General features: G+C 36.0%; 1 long non-coding RNA gene across 6 annotated transcripts; it reads left to right on the top strand.

Annotated features, from left to right (window-relative positions):
• The first annotated feature begins 1,998 nt into the window (after positions 1–1,998).
• LOC118484903 lies at positions 1,999–7,056 on the top strand. 6 transcript variants are annotated; one of them, XR_004874967.1, is made up of 9 exons: positions 1,999–2,181; positions 2,276–2,464; positions 3,232–3,314; positions 3,765–3,919; positions 4,020–4,446; positions 5,045–5,256; positions 5,872–6,053; positions 6,284–6,541; positions 6,819–7,056. It is a non-coding gene; the product is annotated as an uncharacterized LOC118484903 (long non-coding RNA). The 6 variants fall into 6 exon arrangements; XR_004874965.1 differs by having other exon boundaries at positions 1,999–2,464; positions 4,020–4,075; positions 4,162–4,446; positions 6,819–7,055; XR_004874966.1 differs by having other exon boundaries at positions 1,999–2,464; positions 4,020–4,075; positions 4,154–4,446; positions 6,819–7,055.
• Positions 7,057–23,587: the final 16,531 nt, after the last annotated feature.

The raw sequence follows: 23,587 nt of genomic DNA, 5'->3' as shown, positions 1-23,587 counted from the left end.
TTTTGTAAACATTCTTTTTATATTTTTAGTTTTTGATTTTTTTTATTATAAATGCTTCTACATGTATCTATAAGGAAAAGCATCGAAATTTAAAAAAAAAATTAATTTTTAACATGTTGAGTTGAATTTTTAACCTCACACTACACACACACACACATATGTGGGAGTGTTAGGATCTGAGTTTGAATTGTTTGTGAATGTTTAAAATGATAACAAAGATGAAAATAATTGTAGCAGAATGAAGATTAACTTAAAATCACAAATAATGAGAGATTTGCTTTCATCATGAATACTTTAAACTGAATGATTGAAATTACAAAGATTCATGTATGCATGAATACAAACTCCTCCTCAGCCTGAGATCACTCAATTTGCTCGTACAAAATGTCAAGGTGATGAAGTGATAAACAGAATAGTACATGCACTGTTCTATTTATAGTACAATGCAAACCTCTGAGGAATATATGCTGACGTCACCTAGACAATGACATCTAACAACTCTAACAACCTCTAACATATGGGTTCTTCATAAGAGATAATTAGTTGCCGAATCCCCTAACTCCAGTGGACGTCAATGAGTCTCGTCAACGCTACGATGGGCTTTCCTGCTGGCCTACAAAATAAAACACCGTTAGCCTCGTCATGGAGGGCCCCGGAGGGGGGATCCATGACCAAGCTCCGGCATCAGAATAAGAAAACTTCACGGAAATGTGGAGCTTATTCCGACGAGTAAGGGTCGCCGGAATATCCTGGTGTGAATCCAAGGTTGACGTATTTAATGTGGCTCGAAGAATGGCCGAAGTAAATAGGATGTGTGTGAGTAAATGCTAAGGAAATTGAATGCTTACCTTGGATGATCATGGGATCATCTTATATGGCCAAGTGTCGTATCAATCATGGAGATCCTTCTCACAAACCCAACGAATTCCCATGTGCCAGCCCATGTTTCGGGTTACGATGGTTACGTGTCACTCTTTTGCCGGAGAGGAGACTATCACCATTAATGAAGCAAGTACACACTTTGTACTTCTCCGGTCGTTCCCTTCTCTCTCACCTTGCAGGTCATTAATGACTCTGCAGAAGAGATAACCTTTGAAGTGTTCCTCGCCTTTTGTATTCGTATCCCACTGAGAGTAGTAATTGGGCCCATTAAAGAAGTCCAGTGAGACTGACCCAGACAGGGAGCCTAACAAGGGACCCCTGTCGACATTAGTGGAAGTGAATTTGAGTATTATCATATGGAGTATGGTGTTCATGGAATATTCATGAGAGGAAGATGATGTTGCCATTTGAGATCCCAGAAAAGAAAACAGAAAGAACGATGAAGAGAAGGGTAGAGAAGAGAGAAGATTAAGATCTTAGATTATTGGTTGATGCCATGTGGAAAGGGTGATCAAACCTCAATAATTTGAGGGATATTAGGCCTTGGGGTGTACCTTAACACATGGGTGTTAAAGGTGACATGTCATGTTAAGAGACCTTGCATACCATTCTTTTCTTATGTTAATGGGTGTTAAAGGGATTACTTGTTAACATGCTAACCGAATGTTAAAAAATTGAATTATTTTTTTTTCCTTTTTTAAACAAAAAAGCACTAAAGAAATCAAGTTAGGTGGGGTTAACGGGAGTAGACCATTTCCTTAAGATGAAGTGAAGTGAAATGAGGAAAAGCGAGTGATGTGACACTTAGGTGGAGTTGAGAAGTATTAAAGTATACCCTATGACCTTATGATTGTTATAAATAATGGATTACAACACAAATCTCTCCTAAAATTAAGGAGGTGATTGATACAATTACAATAATGATTTTAGAATAATCGGTTATTATTCTCTAATAAGGCTTTATATGCACATTATAATTAGTTATGCACAATCGGTTATATATCTTCTCTATTATTAAAGCAAAATAACTTTGACTATTTGACTATGATGTGGCATAGTTATTTAGGCAGAGAATTGTGAATTGAGCGGCAATTCATTTTCCTCATTCCTTCGCCATTTTGTTCCTTTCACATGGTCTCTCTCCATTCAGTTCAACCTTTCCAAAATTATGCAATCGTTTCCTTTCTCAAATTTATTTCTAATAGAAAACCCTAAATGTTTTGCGTCAAGTACAATCAACAAAATAACTCATTAGATTTCTCTCTGCCCGTTTCATTATCTCAAATTCTTCTTCAATCGGTAATTGTTTCAGAAGAATCCATCATATATTCTACCTCTTTGTGTACTTTAATTCGTTAATCGCATGTTTTGTATATGGTTGGTAACTTGGTAGAAGGGGAGAGATGCAATTGGGTATTTCAACTTCTTCTTCAATCGGTAATTAGGTATTTCATCATCACCCCTACAACAATACCCAGATTGGCGGTGGAGAAAGACAATGATTTTTCTAGGTTTTAGTTTGATTCCATGAAGGGAGCACAACTGGAAGAATCATCTCAATGAAGTTGAAGAAAAAACTCGGGTTATATGCTGTACTTTGATTATTAGCATGAAATTTGTTTTTTTTTTTTTGAGATTAGCGATTGGTTTTAATGGAGAAGAATAAGCACCGATGAACTCATGTCCTGACTCAGACCAAGGCAGACAAGTCTGCTGGTTGTTAACAGGCCGATTTTTTACAAACTTTATTATGTTTTTTTATCTTAAAAGTCATTGCTTTTCATCTTTAAGATTCGTCCAATTTGACCAAAATGGGTAATTTCGTTTTATAATGTGTCAAAGGGAATACAATTAAGAATACATGTTACTGAAATTATTATATTTATTTGGTCTAATTTACGGAAAGTAAGTGGCTTAATGACTATTTATATATTCTTTTTCTATTAAACTTCAGTGGTGATTTAGACTCTTTCGTATTTTACTTTACTGGGTTGATTCAGGTCATGCTTATCCCTAATGGGTAATACGAAACAATTTAGGTACAAAAAGAACATGTCAAAGGACTCGAAGTGGCCGGTAATCACTTAATTTTGGTTTAGTTTTAATAAATAGAACTTAAATCCTGTTATATTATTATTTTTCAAAGTTATTAAAAGTGTATAGGTCTTGCAATTGTATAATTACACACCAGTTATTCACAAGACATATATAAGATCTTAGTATAATTCCAGCCATAATTACACATCAGATATTCACAAGACATTTATAATTCTCGATGCAGGTGGCAAAATGAATTGATTAGTAGGTGTTCAGTGTAGTTTGAATTTTTTTTTTCACTTTATTTCTCAGGTGACGCTACACGACTGCTTCGCCTCCCGTGTATGTACCGATATGGCCTCAAATTTTATAGCTCAGATGAAGGTCGTGTGCAGGTATCAAATTCTATACCATATGGCGTCCATAGTTCTATTGTTTGTTTTCAGCTAAATTGTAGTTTGTGTTATGTGGATCTTGTATGATGTATGGTTAGATGAAATTATTGTATAGTTAACTGTTAAAGTGCTTGCAACGCAGCTGTGTGCTACCATTGATTTCATTTAAATATTAATAGATTGTTTCAGATGGTTATATAGCCTGTTATTTGGAGTATTCCCATATCTATAAATTGATGAAATCTGTAATAGAATTAAATATTGTGAATATGAAATAGACAAACATTGATATCTACATCCATGGGTAGAGTAGGAGGACACCATATAAAAAAATGAGTATCAAAGGAGCTACAAAAGCGAATTAAGAAAACTGTGTTGATTTCAACCTGCTTACTAATGTGAATTGGGTTGTATTTAATGTTATCGTATTTCTATGGATGTATTCACCAGGTTTTATGTGAATGGCCAAGAGAAGGCTCTTCTTTCGGTCCCTGATCAGTCTAGGTTTTATAGTGGAGAATGTTATATATGCTGGTATAGTTATCATGGAGAAGATCAAGAAGAATGCTCTATTGGGACATGGTTTGGAAAGAAAAAGTGTCGAGGTACCACTGAAATTATCTGATTGTCGCTATATCACAACTAGATATAAGAGCCATAGTAATTTATTAAATTGATGTTTACAATTTTTCCATTGTTCTTTAGGAGCTTTTAACTGCTTTATGAATCCAAAACAAGTTGCATTTGTCGTCTGTCAAAAGGTATTTTTGTTTAATCATTTATAGCTTCTTGCTGTTAGATTCATTTTTGTAATTGTGTGTATATATATATGCATGGAGAATGTTAGAACTCCGTTACCTGATTCATGTCCAATAGCGTTTCACAAGCTCATCCGATGATGTTGATCAATCAAACTAGAAAAACGAACTCGGTTTGATGAAATTGTGAGGATTCTAGAGAGATACGCAACATATGTGGAAGAAAATCCTGATTTCTTGACAACATTTGAATGTGGTAATGGCAGTTCTTTAAATTGTGACCGTGGATGTTTTGGTCCCCGTAAAACGGCTTCAGGAATTAGTCATGGATTATGCTGACTGTGAGCGTGATCTGTTTATTCCTTCATGACGAGGTATTCGAAATAGTGAAACTGAGCAATTATGAACTATGATATTATAATTCTGATTACAAATATTTGAGTTGTTATTGGTTTCTTTAACTAATTTCCCAGAGGATTGAGATATCTAAAATAAGATTGTTTTGGAATCTGTATATCTCTTTGCATGGGTTTGTTTGTTATCGTTGTAGGAGGTTGATCATGGTAGGAGTGATGATATTGATAGTAATGGGCCTGCATTAGAGGAGAGGGTAAATGAGGCTGCGGTTGTGGCCGGGGAGGAGTCTCCGGCTTCGCCGACTTCTTTGGCTCAGTCGGTTCACTCTCAAGTGCAGTAGACGAGTTCGGTGGGCGGGCCGAGGCATGGGCCGAATTAGTTACAGATCCTTTAGATTTTGAACCTAATTGTTTCAGTTTCATAAAGATTGAATTAATTCACTCTAGGCCATTGATTTAATCAATCTTAATTAAGACAAATGAATCTGAAGCTTTTTATTATTCGAGACCTTTAAATCGCATTCTTTGTTTGGATACTATCTTTGATGTTGTAATCCGACAATTTTTTGATTCTTTCACTTTAATCAATCTGTAATATGTTATTTGCAATCTACAGAACCGAAGATTTCTTCATCTTCAATCGCTATTGGAAGCAATCAGTGAAATTGATTGAGAGCAAAAACTAGGGTTATAGAATGAGGGGGAAAATTTATCGAATGGAGAAAGTGATATCAGGTAGATTGGTAAAGAGCAAGTGCTATCTTTCCACTCTTGGTGGCAGTTTTGCCTTTCTAAACTTCATCTTCAATCGCAATTGGAAACAACCTGGTAACCTTTTTTAATCGATCTATAACGTATGATATAAACATAACTTTCTTTGATGATCCATGTTTAATTTGAATATAAGGCTTAGCTTTCCTATTACTACTGGAGAGATTTAAATATGTGTTAATTGGGGTTTAGAATATATACATGAAACTAGGGTTTAGAATCGCAATTGGGGTTTTAATTATAATAATATTACTGCTGAAAAGTAAAATGATGCAACATTCGTAGACAAGAAACTTGGTAAGACCATGAGTTTTATATCTTATTATTGGGTGAATTATCTGATCACTAAATATTTTTTAAATTTTTTTATAGATAACTGAATCAGTTTAGATCAAAGTAGGTTTTTTTCTTAATTTTAAGTGGTTAAAAATATTTATTTCAACCCGTTTATTTAAGAATGAGTCAATTCGGATTATGTTGTTTGCAAGGGGTCAAATAGGCAAATTCTTAAAAGATAGCTAAAAATATAACAGAGCTTGATCCATGTATGTTCTAATAGTAATGGGTCACATGGGTAAACTCGAAAATTTAGCTAAAATTAAAATTGGTCACACATGTAGTGGCGTACGTTAGGTTTGGGAGGTTAAGGGACTGTTTACTTGCTATTTTCAGTTAGTTAGAGACAAAGCAGCCCAAGTTTTGATTGTTAGAGGTGGGCGGGGGACAACATTTGGGGGGATTTTGGTTGGAGGCGAATACCGACTTCTGAAAAGAGAAACAAGAGACAGCACAAATGTGTAATCTACTCAAACAGCAGGAGATAAAACCAACACAGGATATGTGAAATTGTTAAGGTAATTTAGAACTGTTCTTTTTTTTAATGGAATAATGTACGTGGAGGCAGTCCAACTATCCAGTTTGAAGGCCACCAATGTATTAAACATGTGTAAATTTGGGCCTCTCAAGTTTTCGTTCTGTAAACTTATCTAGAATATCAATATTTTTTTAAAACAACCCGTTTTCAAGATTTCATTTTCAAGGTTTTAAAATATAACTAATTTGTGGTGCTATGATTCTTTTGTAGTGAATATTGCACCAGGGTCATTGCCTAACAGTCTTGACCCAAGAGAAAATTTGGGTCTAGATGTCTTCCAACATCTTATCAATAGAAAAGCAATGATTCTTAAATATAAGGTTGTTTCGGGCTCGCCAAATGAACGAACAAGTCGTGTACAACAATGAGATCCCAACCTTGATCCTATCCTTTGACCCATCAAAATCCAGCAGCCATATCAAACGAATTTTGCACCGAGTCTGCCATGTTCAACACCGTGAACCTAAGGTTTATGCTATCCCATTATTCAGTTGTCACACTTCATTATTTTTATATTGTTAAATTGACCAGGCAACTTGATTATATTAGAGGTCTATATTATCATACATCAAAGCATCCAACAGACATTCGCTATGTTTCTAAACAAACGCATACATAATTAGAACACCAACAAATTAGAAGGCATTAAAGAAATGCATACACAATGATCTTTTATGCATAGGCATTGATATGATGATGGATGTGATTAAACTTTGGTAACTTATGTGTTGTTAATGTTGTGTAGCAAATGTGTCAGAGATTTGGAGCTTGAGAACACTCTTTTAGATGGGAGCCCTGAACCACGGCTGAAAATCTTTTCATTTTTTTTGTTTATATCTGTAAAAGAGATTACATGTTTCGTTTAAGTTTTCATACTAACTGCAAATTGACAATTTGCGGAGGTATTAATGATATCTCAGGCAGAGCTTCGTATTTACCGAATTTATTAAAGCAGGTTACTTCTTTCTTCCTACAGCTGTAGTAAAAGATTCTTTTAATAATTCAGTTTACGGCTGGAACCTGGTCTTTTATCTGTAACACACAGGAAAACCTTTTGACGACATTCAGGTTTTATCAATCGTATTAGTTTATCGGCTTTGCTAATGCGTGTATTCTCATATATCTGATAGGAGCATATCAAGTAAACCTTCATTACTTCACATAAACATTGTCAATGTTTGACTTTTGAGGCCAGGCTTCCAATTGAAATTGATATGGGTTTTGATAAAGATTCTATTAACAAGTTTTTCTCTTGAAAAATTATGAGGTTTACTAAAATAATAATATTGTAGCTGATAGTTTGACCTCAAAAATCAAATTGTTCTTTGCTATCAGACATTTAATGTTAAACTATCACTTTTCATATTGATATTCATTTGTGTTTTTATCAAGTTTCCCAGACCAAGATTATCTCACATATTTGTATTTATATTTAGATTAGGTGTAGTGAACATGATTTTTTTTAACAAACTATAAGGTCCATCAAATAGTGAATTTTCTAGCCTTATTACTTTATCTTCTACTTGACCTTAAAACTCAATTTATTTTATCCGTAAATAAATAAACAATGACCAAGACAATTATTTTTGTTTTAAACATTTATACAACCAGCAAGTATTTGTATTTGTGGATAGATGGTTAACGCAAAAGTTCCCCGGCACTGAATTTCTGGAAGGATTCCATGAATTGAAGATTCCATTGTTGCCATAGATCTAAACAACATAGATATGAAAAATATTGCATCAGTAGATTGGAAAATGGGTTAGCAGATGGATGAATGGGTGTCGCAGATTTTAATGGTCAAGATACGATTTTAATGTTGTACGACCCAGCGATTCAAAGGCCCTAATCATATCATCTTCTCAGCCGGATGTACTTTTTTAATTTGTGCATTTTGATTTCGAAGGCCAAATTTCAATTCTATTTACCTGAACATAGAGTTCGATTATCACATCTATAAAAAACTTTGGATTTTTTTGAACATGGATTTTTTTTTGGATATCTTCTTCAGATTTGGTTCGCAATCATGGGCATTTATTGGAAACATTAAATATGGCTGCGCTTCGGGACCTGCCTGCTATTTTGGTTTGCAAGAATAATCAATGTTTTAAAATCTGGTTTTTAAAGCGTACTGGATTGGGCTTAAAACGGTTTAACCTGGTGTATCGGGCAGTTCAACCGGGTGTACTGGGCTATAAAATTATTAATTAGCTTAGTGACTTTATTATATACTGGTTTGGTACACATTTGATTGAATCGGAATTAATCCAAGTGCTTGTGATGCATAGAAAAAGGCAGTATACTTAGTCATCCAAACAACCGTATGGAGCGTATGGAGTTGGCGGAAATGAGCGGCTTTCAACCATAAACATGTAACTGTGGAGAATCTGATCAAGGAGATCCGAATCGTTGGCTATATATGGATGTGGAATAGGTCTAAGGGGCGAAAATTAACTTGGGGATGCTGAATTTTTTTATTTAACTTGTATGGGGATATAGTTCGTTAAACTTTGGCTGAATACATGTAGTAGTATTCTTTTGTTTCTGGTTAATATGTTGTTAGCCAGTTTGGTGATTAGTGAAGATTTGTAGGACTTTAAAAAAATCGTATAAATTTATACAATATCTAGGCCTTAAATATTGGACATGATGGTGTAATGTGTCCCTTTACTGTTTAGCACATTAATGGATGAGTTTGCAAGGTCTTTTTTCTTATGTTATATATGTTTGTCGTTTGAAAAGTTTTTAAATTGGAAATTCATATATGGTGTTAATTAAGTACATTAAGTTATATATATAGTTTAGGTTTTAATATTTGGGTGAGAAGTTGGAAAAAAACCCTTTTGAGCCAAAGTCTCTAAAAAGTATGCTTTCACATATATGACCGTCTTTCGATCTGACTTATTGATGTTCTTATTAAATATGTTTGATAGTATACCTTTCAATGATAAACAATATAGTAGTGGTGGTGCTACGTCTAGAATGGCTTCATGTTTGGCATTCACACCATAACAAGTTAGTTTTCTTTCTCTAAATTCAAATTTGTAAAGTTATAAACACAACAAATGTTTGTACTTGAGACCACTTTCATACATGGTCAATTGTACGTAGCTTTATCAAGGGTTAAAACACAAGATGGAGTCAAGCTACAAATACTTGACAACGAAGGCAAACCTACAAATAAAACAACTAATGATAAAGAGATCTTCAATGAGTTGTGAATTTTTATGGTATTCATGTATTTCAATTATTTGTTGTACTCTCTATCATTTCTGTTAATATTTGAACGTATATAATTAAAATATTTACGTCAACACTATTAAAGTATATTTTTATTTTGTGTAGCCACCCGTGTATAATACGGGTACTTAGACTAGTATATTATGTAAATAAAAACTCATATGAAACCTGGAAAGTTGAACACATCGCTATATTAGGCAGAGGCGTTTTTGAGAATTCATATACCCTGTTCAATCTCGAAAAAAATGTGTTCTTTTATATTGTTTCATTATTATTATTTTTTAAAATCAAATTGGTATTATGTTCACAAAACCCAATGTCAATCGGCTAACTTCTAAACGTAAAAATTAATTTGTAAATGGGTCTATATTGGAGTTGATATGAGTATACTATTTAATAAAAAAAAACTTTAACATACATATATCGGATTAAAAAAACACGTACCCCTCGATATTAAGTTAAGCGTCTTGAAATGAGTTGAATAGTGAATCAACTTGGAAGCACTCTAAGAATGGGTTGAATGCACCATTCTGACCAATGGTACTTTAAAATTCGTTAAGAAAAACAAACTAAAATTGATGTGTCATTCTAATACGTTCAGATGCGTTGTTATAATCAATATGAATCCTTTAAAATTCATTTTGAAAAAGTTATATAGATCGTTTCAAATTAAAGAGCTTGAATTCTTTATTCTATAGTTTAAGTTTTGTAAAACAATTGGAAGTGTATTAAATAGGCTAAAAGACGAATTCTTTCTTTTATGTATTTTTGTCTTTAGAAGCATGTTCAAACAAAAGAAGCATGTTCAACTATCCCTTGACTATAATATTGTAATTAAAATCACTTTTTTACGAATCAGCGGAAAAAAGTTCTTCATACACTACTTTAAAAACCCTATTTTATGTTAACTTTCCTTTGAATAACTAATGGTAGGTCTAGGAAGAGTAAGACGGAGCCAAGCCTTACCTCTATCCTAAAGGATAAAAATGTTTCTTCCAGTGAGACTTGTAGCTCCAAAACCAAATCTAGACATGAAAGTCAAATAAAGACATACACAGGCACGTAGCTACTAAAAAACAACTAGAAACGCATAGTAGACTAAAAACATTCTTAGTAAGCTATTAAACAAATATAAACGTATAGAAGTGATAGATCACACCTCATAAAGATACACATGTAAGCGATAACTCGTCAAGACCACCAAAATAAATTGAATATCTAAGCTCTCAGGACAAGAATCTAATACAAAATCTTGACCTTACTCTTAAAGTCTTTAACCTTCTTCCTATGTCTCTATGAACTCTTATCCTCGACTATGTCCTCAGAAAGGTGCAAGTCAAACAAATTATGTCTAATCTGCTCCTCCCAAATCAGTTTCAGTTTGCCTCTACTTTTCCTTGCCGCCACAGTGAGAATTTCCATAGTTTTAATTGTGATCGTATTCTGTCTCCTAACAAATGTAGAAAGCAATATGTGCCTTTAATCAAACTAATTCAATTGTTAAGATCAATACAATTGGTGGTAATTTCTTAATTAATTGGATGTTAGTAACTGTCAAAAGAGTTAAAAGAAAGAATTTGCCTCTTGTATTGATTTTTTCATTAAATTAAACTAGTAGTATTCCTTGTGCATTGCGTGACATTTGACTTTTTAATCTTGCAGTCAAAGTTGACTACTCTACAACTTGAGTAAATTGCTAAAATAGTCCATAACGTTTGTTCACATTTGCTAGATCCATCTAAAAAAAAGATTTTTTCTCATATGAACCACTGATGTTTCAAAAAAGTTGCTAAATCCATCCAAACTTCAGGGACGATTTTAGCAATTTAATAAAACAAACTTTTTTTGGATGGATTTAGCAAATGTGAACAAACGTCAGGGACAATTTTAGCAATTTACTCTATTTTTTTATTTTCATCTTTTTATTATATCTCTTAATTAACATAAAATCTATTTATTTTCATCTTTTTATTAAATTTCTTATTTAACATAAAATCTACTAGTTTTTTTTTTCTTTGAACGACGAATTTCTACAACAGGCGATAGATTCGCACCTGCTTTTGCATAGTCTTTGCCAGAGTGGGGTGGAGGGCCTGCAAAAGCAGGTGCGAATCTATCGTCTGTTGTAGAAATTCGTCGTTCAAAAAAAAACTAGTAGATTTTATGTTAAATAAGAAATTTAATAAAAAGATGAAAATAAATAGATTTTATGTTAATTAAGAGATATAATAAAAAGATGAAAATAAAAAAATAGAGTAAATTGCTAAAATCGTCCCTCACGTTTGTTCACATTTGCTAAATCCATCCAAAAAAAATTTGTTTTATTAAATTGCTAAAATCGTCCTTGAAGTTTGGATGGATTTAGCAACTTTTTTGAAACCTCAGTGGTTCATATGAGAAAAAATCTTTTTTTGGATAGATCTAGCAAATATGAACAAACGTTAGGGACTATTTTAGCAATTTACTCCTACAACTTTTAATAACTTCATAATATTCCAAAGCAAATACAATCTAGTTTCCCATTTGCTAACCTGAAATTTTATGTGTAAATTTCAATTCGTTAATCATAAGCAAACAGATCGGTCAGTGTGTGTTACATTTTGTTTATAAAGGGTAAATGATAGAATTGTAGGGAATCAACTTTTATGATTTTAATTTTAAATAAAATCATAATTTATTTAATCTGTATTTAAAACCAATTAAATCTTGTTCAGTGATCCAATTATGATTCGTTAAATCAGTAAAATAACAATATGGTGTTTGTTAGGGCATTGATTTTTAATGGTCTGGATCATGTATTCTAAGATTTAGTCTGGATCACTTATCCTTAGCAGATGGTACAGGAAGTCTGAGGCTTAAGGATCCTTATTATTACTTATGTTAACTAACAATTGTTCTCTGTTTCTTTAATGTGTATTCGCAGGTACTTGTCGACGTGGACTTAGTCTATGCTGGAATATTGGTGAATATGCTCCAAATGAGCACGTGCATATTGAAGTGTAGCCGTTATGGACGAAAATGAGATACTTGCTGATGCGTGCGAAGTGTAGTATATTTTTTATGTATATTTTAAGCCCTTTTTACACTTTTAGCCAAGTTTTAAATTTATAAAACACGATATTTACTAACACTAAACACACATATGGGCAAGTGCACCCATCGTGGACGTAGTATAGTGTTGGTAAGATACCGAGGTCGTCCAAGGACACAAGAGCTTTTAGTACCGGTTTATCCTCAACGTCTAATCAAATCAAAAAGTTAGAAAAGGTTTTTAAACTAAGAAAATAAAAACTAACTAAATGCTGAAAAATAAAAATAAAATAAAAACAGATAGACAAGATGAATCACTTGGATCCGACTCGTGTATTAGCATAACATTTGATTATTTTCGCACTTTTGCACTTGTTTAAGAGATTATCTTAGTTATTGTAGTAGGCCCCTCTTTTGAAGGCGACGTTACCCTCAACCCAGTAGTTTGAGTCAGCAAGGATACAATCCTAAAGGGTTGGATTATTAGAAGATAATGAATTAAGTTATTAATGCAAATTATGGTAGGCCCCGCTTTTGGCGGTGACGTTACCCTCGACTAAGTAGTCTGAGTCAGCAGGGATACAGTCCTAAATATCCGGGTTATAGTATTAATAGTAGTTAACTTATGAGGGGGTCAAAGAGTTTGGATCCCCACCATCCAATACCTATGGGCATTGAAGGAGATCCTACTAAATTTGACCCAGGTCCCTTGCAGGACCTCTAAACGCTGAACAAGGGCAAGACCCTTACCAAACCGTTCCCTTAACCCCCGACCAGGTAGCCAACATACCTCCATATAGACCGTGGAGATATGAATGGTGAAAATCTTTTATTTTATATAGACAGTAAAATAATGCCAAGACACCACGGACAAACGATAAGGAAAGATCACCTTCAACATAAGCAACTAGTTATTAAAGTCATTAATACAAAACCAAATAAAAAGTGCAAAAGATTAAAAATAAAAAGTATTATACTAAACACTTGTCTTCACCAAGTGATGTAAGAGACTTAGGCAAACATGGCCTTGATTGTCAAGAACTCTTACGATCAATCTTGGATCCCGAGACGACTCACACACTCTATGATGGACAATGGATGATGGTGGTGGATGATGGTGTTGTGATGGTGGTGGGTGGTGGATGAAGTGTGAGAGAGGTGGTGTGCCAAGGGATGAGTTGAAATGAAACCAAGCACTCCTATTTATAGGCTGAACAAAAGGCTGGGCACGGCCCCGTGTCTGCTGGACACGCCCCCGTGCCCGTCTGACACTCTCTCTCTTCATTAATTGTAATTAGCAATTACAATTAATGCGTCTGCTGTACTTTCGCCACGCCCCCGTGCTCACTGGACACGGCCTCGTGGTGGGCAATAGAAGCTTCTATAGGTTTGTCTTTTCTGCTGCTTCTTGGGCACGGCCCCGTGCTGGCTGAGCACGGGGCGTGTTCAGTCTTCTGACTTCTCTTTTCTGCTTGGGAGGATGTCGTTGAGGGGTCGGGCAATCCACTTTTGTTCCTTTTCTTGTATTTATGTTAGAATTAGCTGTCTTTTTGCTTCTTTTGCGAATTTGAGCTCATTTTATCCTGAAAATACAAAAGGAAGACAAAAACACTCTTTTTCCAACATTAGTACTTAAAAAGGGTTAGTTTTATGCCTTAGTTGATGTAATTTATATGTTGCATTTTACACACATCAAATACCCCCACACTTGAACTTTTGCTTGTCCTCAAGCAAAACTCTTTAAATATGTGGCTTACACTCCCAAATGGAATGGATAGAAGAGAAGGTTTTTGGCTTGTCATAGAGTGTCGGGAATCCAAGATCTTTTTGGGTTTTATTTTTATTTATTTACAATCCTATTCGTTATGATTTATTTAGAACGTTTCATAAGAGTAATTACTTATTTGGGCATAGCATGCCTTTTTAAAATTTCATTTATATACAAGTTCACATACCTCACGGGAGAAATCACTCAACACTCGGCCGAAGGTGTATTTTTAGTGAATCAATCGAGAGCGGCATGGAACTTATTCCTACCATAAGCTTGCCAAGCAATCAACCCTCCTCCTTTTTAACTATATACCTTTGTAAATATCAAGAGGACTTTTTGGGTGAAGGGTTAGGCTTGGGCTAAAGGTGGTGGTTGGGTTAGTGGTTAGAAAAAAAAAGCGAAAAGCGTAAAAAGCGTCGGTTTCGTAAAACACTTTGTTTTTAGTGACTTTTTATTTCGAAGTATTTCTCCAAACAAGCTTTTGTTTTAATAGCTTTGTTTGTTTATTTCTAACTTCATCATATATATATATATATATATATATATATATATATATATATATATCTTAGTCACACGAAAAACCGAGCTTGTTACTAAAATAAAAGGTGAAAATAAAAAGGGTTTTTGGTGGGTAAAAAGGTTTTTTTTTAGGGTAAAGAAATGAAAGGTTTAGGCTCAAAGGGGTTAACTAGGGGATTTTGGGTATGTGGTAAAAAAAACTGAAAAATAATGGTGTAGAAAGAAAAAAATGGTTAGTTCTAATGCCTCCATCATTTACTTACTTGGGTTTAAGTTGGTAAGGACCGGGAATGAATCGTCATGGCAAGTTCTAGAGTTGTAAGAACCAAGCGGCTATTCACACAAGAAACGAAAAATGAGCATTTAGTCTAAAGATGTAAATTTGTATGCTCAAATAAAGGCTCCAAACTCACTTTTGTGGGAATGGGTTTTTATGTGATCAAGTATATATAATCAAATTTTAACTAAGCTTGTCATGCCGTTTCATAATTTTCTTATGTTGGTTCTTGTTATCACGACGTTCTCGGTTGTAAAATTGTAAAAATATTACCTTATTAATCTTAAGATTCCTAACTTAAACTTTAGACAAGTAAAAAAAATGAAAATTTTAAAAAAAATTGGGGTGTTTAGCGGTTCCAATAGAGTTTTGTGTAAGGCTTGTTTATTAGGACTTGCAAAATTTCAAGGTTTTAGCTTCCCCCCCCCCCACTTAAATTACACATTGTCCTCAATGTGTCCCAAAAATGAATTTTTAGGTTGATTGGATGCGTCTTCTACCGAAATTAGGTGACCCGCAGAGTGAACTACTCTTGCTTCGATCCTGTATGGGCATTGCCAAACTTTTCTTTGGCCTAAGGACATGCCAACCTGTACACATGGAAGATGCAGCGTTGTTCTTTGACAAAGGTTTGCGTGAGGCGATTGAGGAATTGGTGGTTTGTGGAGGTCCTTTCTTTGGAGACCTCCAGTGGCGACTGGCTTCTTTACCTATTAGGTTTGGAGGTTTGGGGTTGTATTCGGCTGTAGAGGCTTCATCCTATGCTTTTGTGGCCTCGAGGGCCCAATCGTGGGTGCTACAGAACCACATTTTAAGAAACAGTGGCATATGCGGTATGGATTCTGATTATGTTTGTGCTTTGGCTTGTCTTCGTGATACGATTCCAAGATTTGACTTCAGCGGTTTCACTAATAAGGACACCGCCCCCCCCCCCCCTAAAGCCCAACATGCATTGGCGAGTGCTCTTTTTAGTAAAATTGTCCACGAAATTGAAGTACAGTTTGACTTGACCGTTAGACAAAGAGCCGTTTTTGAGTGTCTCCGAGCACCACATGCACAAGATTTTCTTCTTGCTATACCTATAGATGGGTTAGGCTAGCATATGTCGCCGGTGGAGTACCGTACTATTCTTAAGTATCGCCTCATGATTCCTTTATTCCCAGTTGATGAGGTATGCCCGGTTTGTCATAAGGCGTGTTTGGATTCTTTTGGTGAGCATGCCGTTCATTGTAAAGAGCTCCCGGGGTTCAAATACCGACATGATTTGGTTAGGGATGTCCTTTTTGACATATTCAGGTGCGCTGGCATTTCTGCTAAGAAAGAGGCACCCGTTAATTTCTTAACAGACCCGCTGGAAGGGAGATCTACCCTTCGACCAGCTGACATTCTGGTCTTTGGATGGGTAGGAGGAAAACACGCATGTGTGGATCTAACAGGGGTTTCTCCGCTTGTGGGCTTAGGGAGTAGTGCTTTCACAGTGGGTCAGGCTGCTTTAAAGGCTGCTTCGGGTAAGGTGATCAAGCATGAGAAAGCATGCCTTGACAACCAACACGTGTTTATCCCATTTGCTTTTGATACTTTTGGTTTTCTGGCGCCAGAGGCTGTGGACCTACTTAGTCGAGTTCAAAGGGTCATGCATAGTAATGTTATGACCCCGAGATCTATGGACGTAGTTTTTAAAAGGCTTAGTTTTGCAATTCAAAAAGGGGTAGCGGCGCAGCTTGTAGCCCGTTTACCAACTATCTCGATGTAAATTATTATTCTTTAAAAGATTTATAAAAAAAAATTGGATGTGTAATGTGGTGTTAAAAAGCAAAGATTTATGTTACTGGCAGTCTAGACACGGCCCCGTGGGGACCGGACACGGCCCCGTGTTCAGGTGCCAGTAACAAAAATTAAAGAAATGAGACAGAAGTCTGGACACGGGGGCGTGTCTGGTGAACACGGCCCGTGTCCAGTTACCTGAACTGGGCATTTTTCTACAGGGGGTTCAGCACGGGGCCGTGTTGGTTGGACACGGCCCGTGTTGAGCCTTCTGTAATGGAGAAATTTGTGTCGGGTTGCCTTGTTCTTATGCATGGGGCCATTTTTCTCGTTCCCTTTTTCATCCTTTACCACCATGAGTGTGTTTTATTCCTGCAAATTAAAACTAAAAGATTAAACTAAACTAAGGATAGTTCCGCGGAATGCCTCCGTGGTGCGCCACGTTTATAAGGGTCCTTGGCTAGACCCGGTGTGAGGTTATATTTTTTCTGAGTGGGATGTTTGGTATCCCATGCTACACCGTCGGAGAGCAGCATCCAAACTCGAATCAATAACCTTCATGTAGTTGACCGGGTCGTCGTCTTCTATTCTCTTCCCAACTCCGAATTTTACTTCATCATCCCCGTACCTCAAGGTGAGCGTTCCGTCATTCATATCTACCACTGCTTGTGCGGTGGCAAGAAATGGTCTCCCTAGTATGAGGGGGATCTCGGTGTCTTCCTCCATATCGAGTATGACAAAGTCGGCTGGATAGACGAATTTGCTTACCTTTACCAGGACATTTTCGATGACACCTTGCGGGAATTTGACGGATCGATCAGCAAGTTGTATGCTCATTTTTGTAGGACTCGTTGTTCCTAGGCCGAGTCTTTTAAACATTGATGAGGGCATGAGGTTAATGCTAGCCCCAAGGTCGGCTAGTGCATTACGAACGGGGGAGTCCCCGATTGAGCAGGGAATCGTGAAGCTTCCGGGATCGATTTTCTTTTGGGGAAGTTTGTTGAGTACGAGGGCAGAGCATTCTTCGCCTAAGTTAACTAATTGCAAAGTTTCAATTTTCTTTTTATGAGTGAGGAAGTCCCTCATGAACTTAGAGTATTTGGGCATTTGGGTTAGGACATCAATAAAAGGAATATTGACATGCAATTGTTTTAATAGACTTTTAAATTTTACTAATTGCTCATTGGTCTTTTGACGAATTAACCTACCGGGGTACGGAACTCGAGGAGCCTTGGTAGCCTCCGATGATGGAGGGGAGTTCTTCTCCTGCAGAGGCGTTGGTACAGATCAAGGGTTTTTTCCTCTTATAAATCTCGGTGTTCATTGTCATCTACACTTTACAATTGTTTACATTGTTGTTCAAACACATAAGCACTCTACCTCACAAACAAAATTTGGTTACATTATCCTTAGACTGATTTTTGACCAAAATAGTGTTCATGAAAACTAAACTTATTGTCGAAAACCTAAGCTTCACACGATGAATCGAGGAACCGTTGCGTTGGTTATCGGTTATTCAGGAAGACCGGGATCCTAAATCAACTCTTTGACGCATATCCCGAAATACCCAAAACCTGAACAAGTGACCCGAGAACTCATTCACGATAAAAAATGCCAAATCTGGTCAACTATAAGTAAAATCCGGTCAACATGTCAAACGGGTCAATCTGGTCTAAACCGGATGTTCCGGCTTATGCCGGAGTGTTGGTGCATTTTTTTTTTGAACGGCAAATTTGGATCACTGACGGACCACTGGAGTATCATCGTGCCACCAGCGGAACCACCCGATCATATCCATCTCCACTAGGCATAATGCCTATACACCAATTCAGGAGGAAACCCAATAAATATTGGAAAAACCCCCCTTGTGGGAATCGAACTCAAGACCTATTGGTCCCAAAACTTTATCCCACCCCCAAGATGCCACTAGGCTATAAAGCCATGGGCTAGTTAGAGAGTGTGTTGAATATGCATTTTGTGTGTCCATTACCGTGCAAATAAGCTAGTTAGAGAGTGTGTTGAATATGCATAGATTAACGTGTGAAGTGTGTGTTTGAGATTGAATCGTATATCGCATAGCGACATACGCAGTGCATGAGTCATGGGTAGTGTGTCATGTGCTAGTAGGTGTGACTCTATAAAAAGACTAGGTCATGTGCTAAGAGAGATAAGTTTTGGAATATGTTGGGATTGGAGTTTAACCGGTGTAAACTCTTTCGGTATGAATAGAACGGGATGACGAATTTGTGCTGCCAAAATTTCTATCGAATCGGTTTTATATTATCCAAACTTCTGTCTATGAACATGTCTGACACTAATCGTAATGAAAACGATCTGAAATCTGAACTTTCAAGTGGTATCAGAGCCATGGTACCAATTCGGTCGATCTAATAGTTGATTGGATTACCTACACTCTTGATTAGTGTGTTCTAGACGTTAAACCCAACGTATCGAATTGTTATTGTCAAAATTAAAGGCCAATTCATGGTTAAATTGTCAAATTGAAGTTAAGATTTTGCTTCGAATTGATTTTCGTACCTTTCTTAAGTGGTTTCATCACTAGTGAAGAATTAAAGAATTTGGGTTGAAAATTTGGAAACAACAAAGAACTAGCGCATGAGTCATGCGCAACACATGTGTCATGCGCAGTGCAAGAGTCATGAACTAAAAAGTCAAACGCATGAGACTCGCGTAAAAAAGACATTGAAAGACCGAAATAAGTAAACGAGAAAATGTATTTTTGTGATCGTATTGAAGAGACGAGTGTCTAGGAAAAATGTGGTGACAAATTGTTTTTCTGAAATTTCAGCATCTGATACAAGTGTTCGAGGACACGTCGGTGTTTTTGGATAATTTTTTAGGGTGATGAAATCACATATTGTTAAAGATAGTGGGGTAGTTACAAAGACCGGAGCAAATGTTAATCATGGTGTAGTGACTATTATGGGCGAAAAAGTCAAATATTCCGCATTTGAGTATACAGAGATTAGAGATCAGAATTTGCCAAAAATGAAGGGGAATAAAAATTTCAGAATCAAATTTTGAAATTGGTTAACTTTTGGAAATTTGGACAAAAGATATGTAGTAGTTTTTGGGTAGTTCTAACAAAAATCGTTTGGTGATGCATATTATTTCAGATTCTTCAGTTTGCAAACAAAGTGAGGTCCCGGTCTTCATGAGGCTGGTTTGCAAAGTATATCAGAGTGTTCAGTTTTTCTGAACTTCTAGTTTTCAGAGGAGCTTTCAACCTCAGGAGTTAATTGGTAAAATACTGATAAGAGATGGATCATGACGACTCTAACCGGAAAAGACTACATATTGTATTTTCAGCTGATGAATTATTCATTGAACTAACCGTCATGGAATAATGATCTTTGAAGATGACGTTGCTTATTAAATGTTGTTCATGGAGAAGACTACAAAATTTGTTTTCAAAGAATGATTTTCTCTATACTTTAAAGATCACAGTGTGTTACCAGATGATTTTTGATCTTATGAAGGTTTTCATATTGTGGTTACCGTTTACACTAACAAGGAATATTGGTTGAGCAAAACGTTCGGTTATGGGAGACGGAATTTCAGAGGGTATTTGCTTATTTGAAGTTGATCGGTGTGGTTTTCAAACTTTCTATCAAATGTTGGTTGGGTTTTAAAGATCTGAGGAAGATCGAGCAAAGAGTTGCGTTAAACCGAACTTGGATGTGATTAATGTTGAAATGAAGAAGCCGTAGTGATTCATTTCAAGTTTGTTAATTCTCATGAAAATTTACAATATAGCCAACCAGAGGATCGCGTCTTTGACATGGATGTTTTAGTTTCAAAGATTTGAATCCCGAAGCATCAGTCAAGAGGGAATTCGTTGCAACATTTAAGATGAGCTAAACAGATCATGACTGAAGTTGCTGCATATCTAACACATCTTTCAGATTGTGAAGTCCAAGATTCAACAACAACAGACAAGGGGGAATATGTTCATGCATTTTGTGTATTCGTTACTATACGAATAGGCTAGTTAGAGCGTGCTTTGAATATGTGTAAATTAACGTGTGAAGTGTGTGTTTGAGATTGAATTATATAGCGCATTAGGACATACACAACGCATGAGTCATGCGCAATGTATGAGTCTGGTGTGGTGTGTCGTGCGCTGGTAGGTGTGAGTTTATAAGTACATTAGGTCATGCGCTAGGTGAGATAAGTTTTGGAATATCTTGGGATTGGAGCTTTAACGCTGTAAACTCTTTCTGTATGAATAAAACGGATGACGACGTTATGTTGCCAAAATTTCTACCGAATCTGATTTATATGATCCAAACGACTTTTTATGAATATGTCTAACACTAACCGTAATGAAAACGATCTGAAATCTGAACTTTCACCAAGGTATACAGCATCGATGCTAGGGTGGTGGTTACCGTTGGGTAGCGGTCAATGTTGTTGTCAGTTGCATCGAGTGGTTAGAACTTGTCTGCGGGGTGCAGTCGAGTGAGGCGGCGTCGGGCAGTGGTGCAACAATGGCTGGAAACTGTTCCGGAAAGTGCGGTGGATGACAGGGTGTGAGCGGCGGCGGCGGTGGTTCGAACATGGAGGAGGAGGCGACCAAAGGTGGTGGTGTGTGGTGGTTTGGTTTTTGTCTCACAATAGTTTTAGTGTAACATCTCATGTTAATAACCCTTGCATTTATACTACACCCACCTATAGTATTCCTTTACAAACATCTCCTCTAATGTTTATCTTATATATGGAAATGATCATTTGAAAAGTAACTTAATGTAAAACAATAAGGTAAAGGATCATGTACAAGAGAGCCAATTCGTACTAAGTGTATGAGAAGGTTTTGTCCTTTGATTAAGCAATCCACTGGATGAGATTAAGTGGTCCCCAAATGTATATGTCACATGACTAAAAACAAGGGAAACAAGTAGGGAAATAGCAAAATAAGAAGATCCAATATTGTTGACTCATAAACCCACTTCCCCCACGATTTTCAAACGGCTATAACTTTGCCAAATGATAATATTTTTTAAAATTACACCGTATTTACGAGCATTTCATTCTCTTTAATTTGAGTAGGCTATTGCTATAATTTTTATTTTTTTTTATTTTACAAGCTATAACATTACATGATTTTGTAATGTTACGTGATTATGTTTCCATACATAATTACGTAATATGCATTTTATTCTTGAAATAAGTATAATATTAGGTGATTATGTATCAGTACGTAACAATAGTCGGCTATATGTGATTACTTGATTTTGAATATGTAACACTCTAACCCGATTTCTACTTATTTTAATAAATGCGGATGATTGGTCCCAGATTTTTTTTAAAACATAGAACTTATACGTTTGGGTTAACTAATAACCCAGACGACCCGATATAACGGACTATTACACTTAGTCACAGTTAAAAAGCATTAACATTCTAAACTCGAAAACTTTGATGTGCATGGTCGTCCGTCCGGTTCCCGCCTTTGCAAAAGCCTATCATAAACAATAAAAACAATTAGTGTTTAAGTTAAACAGTCAAACGCTTAGTAATCAAAACATTTGAATGAAAACATTCTATATATATATATATATATATTTCAGCCCCGTCACCCGACCGTGTCAGGTTTCCGGCCACCCGGCCGTGTTAGCTAAACATATATTTTTTTCACAGAACCTTCACCCGGCCGTGTCAACTCTGCACGTTTATTTTTCACCCATTTTACATCCAAACCTATCCAAACTCATTTTAATCACTTGGGGTTCATTTTTACGTATTTATATAGTTCACGCTAATGGTTCCAATTTACATATTTAAAAATAATTGACACGTTTGCTTATTTAAGCAAACGATCTCACAGAAGTTATATCTCTTCGCAAGAGCATTATTTTTACAATTGTAACCCATAACCCGGGGTATTATTCTTGCGTTTTAATGCGACCGCTTTCCGGTTTGCGGTCATGCTAATTGACCCGTTCAACCTTTCAAAGGCCGAACTTTGATTTAATCTGAATTTTTTTAAGAATTTCAAACCTTTCAATCATGACTCATTAACCGGGTCCTTTTATTTATAGTTCGCGTTCCCAATTATGATTTTCATTTATATGTCATCACAACTTCAAATGTGATGGATCGAGAATAGGAAAAATCATTATATTCCCATTCTACCCCCAAGTTAGACATTTTACGAAAATGACCCGTTATGTAGTTTTAAGCCAAAATGGTTTAAGCCTTCCATTTTATATTATCGTAAGGATTGACCGAATTATAAAATTCATATTTAAACTACCCTTAAGGGTCGTTTGCCCGGTTTATCATTCGAGGGCGTTTTGGTCAACTTTAGTCTTTTTTAATCACTAAGGACATTTTGAAAACTTGTTTTGACCAAAAATACCCTTTTAACCCGTATTCCATTTTAAATTCATTATGTCCGTAAGAACATAATATTCAAATTTCAATTCGCTTGATATACCTCACTTTAGGTAATCCAAAACCCACCCATGACTCGATTAACTCTCGTCGGACCTTAAGTCCTCATTGAGAGTTTGACCCATTACACATACATGGCTCGGGTCATAGCATTGACCCATTTTAATACCTTGCAATATAAATTGCTAATTAAAAGCAATGCAATTCATACGCTATTCTCCCTGTGAGTACCAAAACTCGACAAGCGACCATTAGTCATTATTGTCAAATGGTGATAACATCGCCATTTGACCCATTTGGCCTAAATGACCATTTTATTATTGTGAGATGGTAATTATTTGTCATCTCACTCATTTAGCTCAGTTTGGCTTGCACCCTATGATCACATTACTTAAAAGTCGTTTCTTAATTCATTTGACCCATTATGGCTTACGCCATAGGGTGTCTTTTTCAAAACTCATTATTTATCTCTCGTGACTAGATTACTATTTTACCC

The sequence above is a fragment of the Helianthus annuus genome, chromosome 12, assembly GCF_002127325.2.
Source record: "Helianthus annuus cultivar XRQ/B chromosome 12, HanXRQr2.0-SUNRISE, whole genome shotgun sequence".
NCBI classification, from domain to species: Eukaryota; Viridiplantae; Streptophyta; class Magnoliopsida; order Asterales; family Asteraceae; genus Helianthus; species Helianthus annuus.
This window is presented reverse-complemented; position numbering and strand designations above follow the sequence as displayed.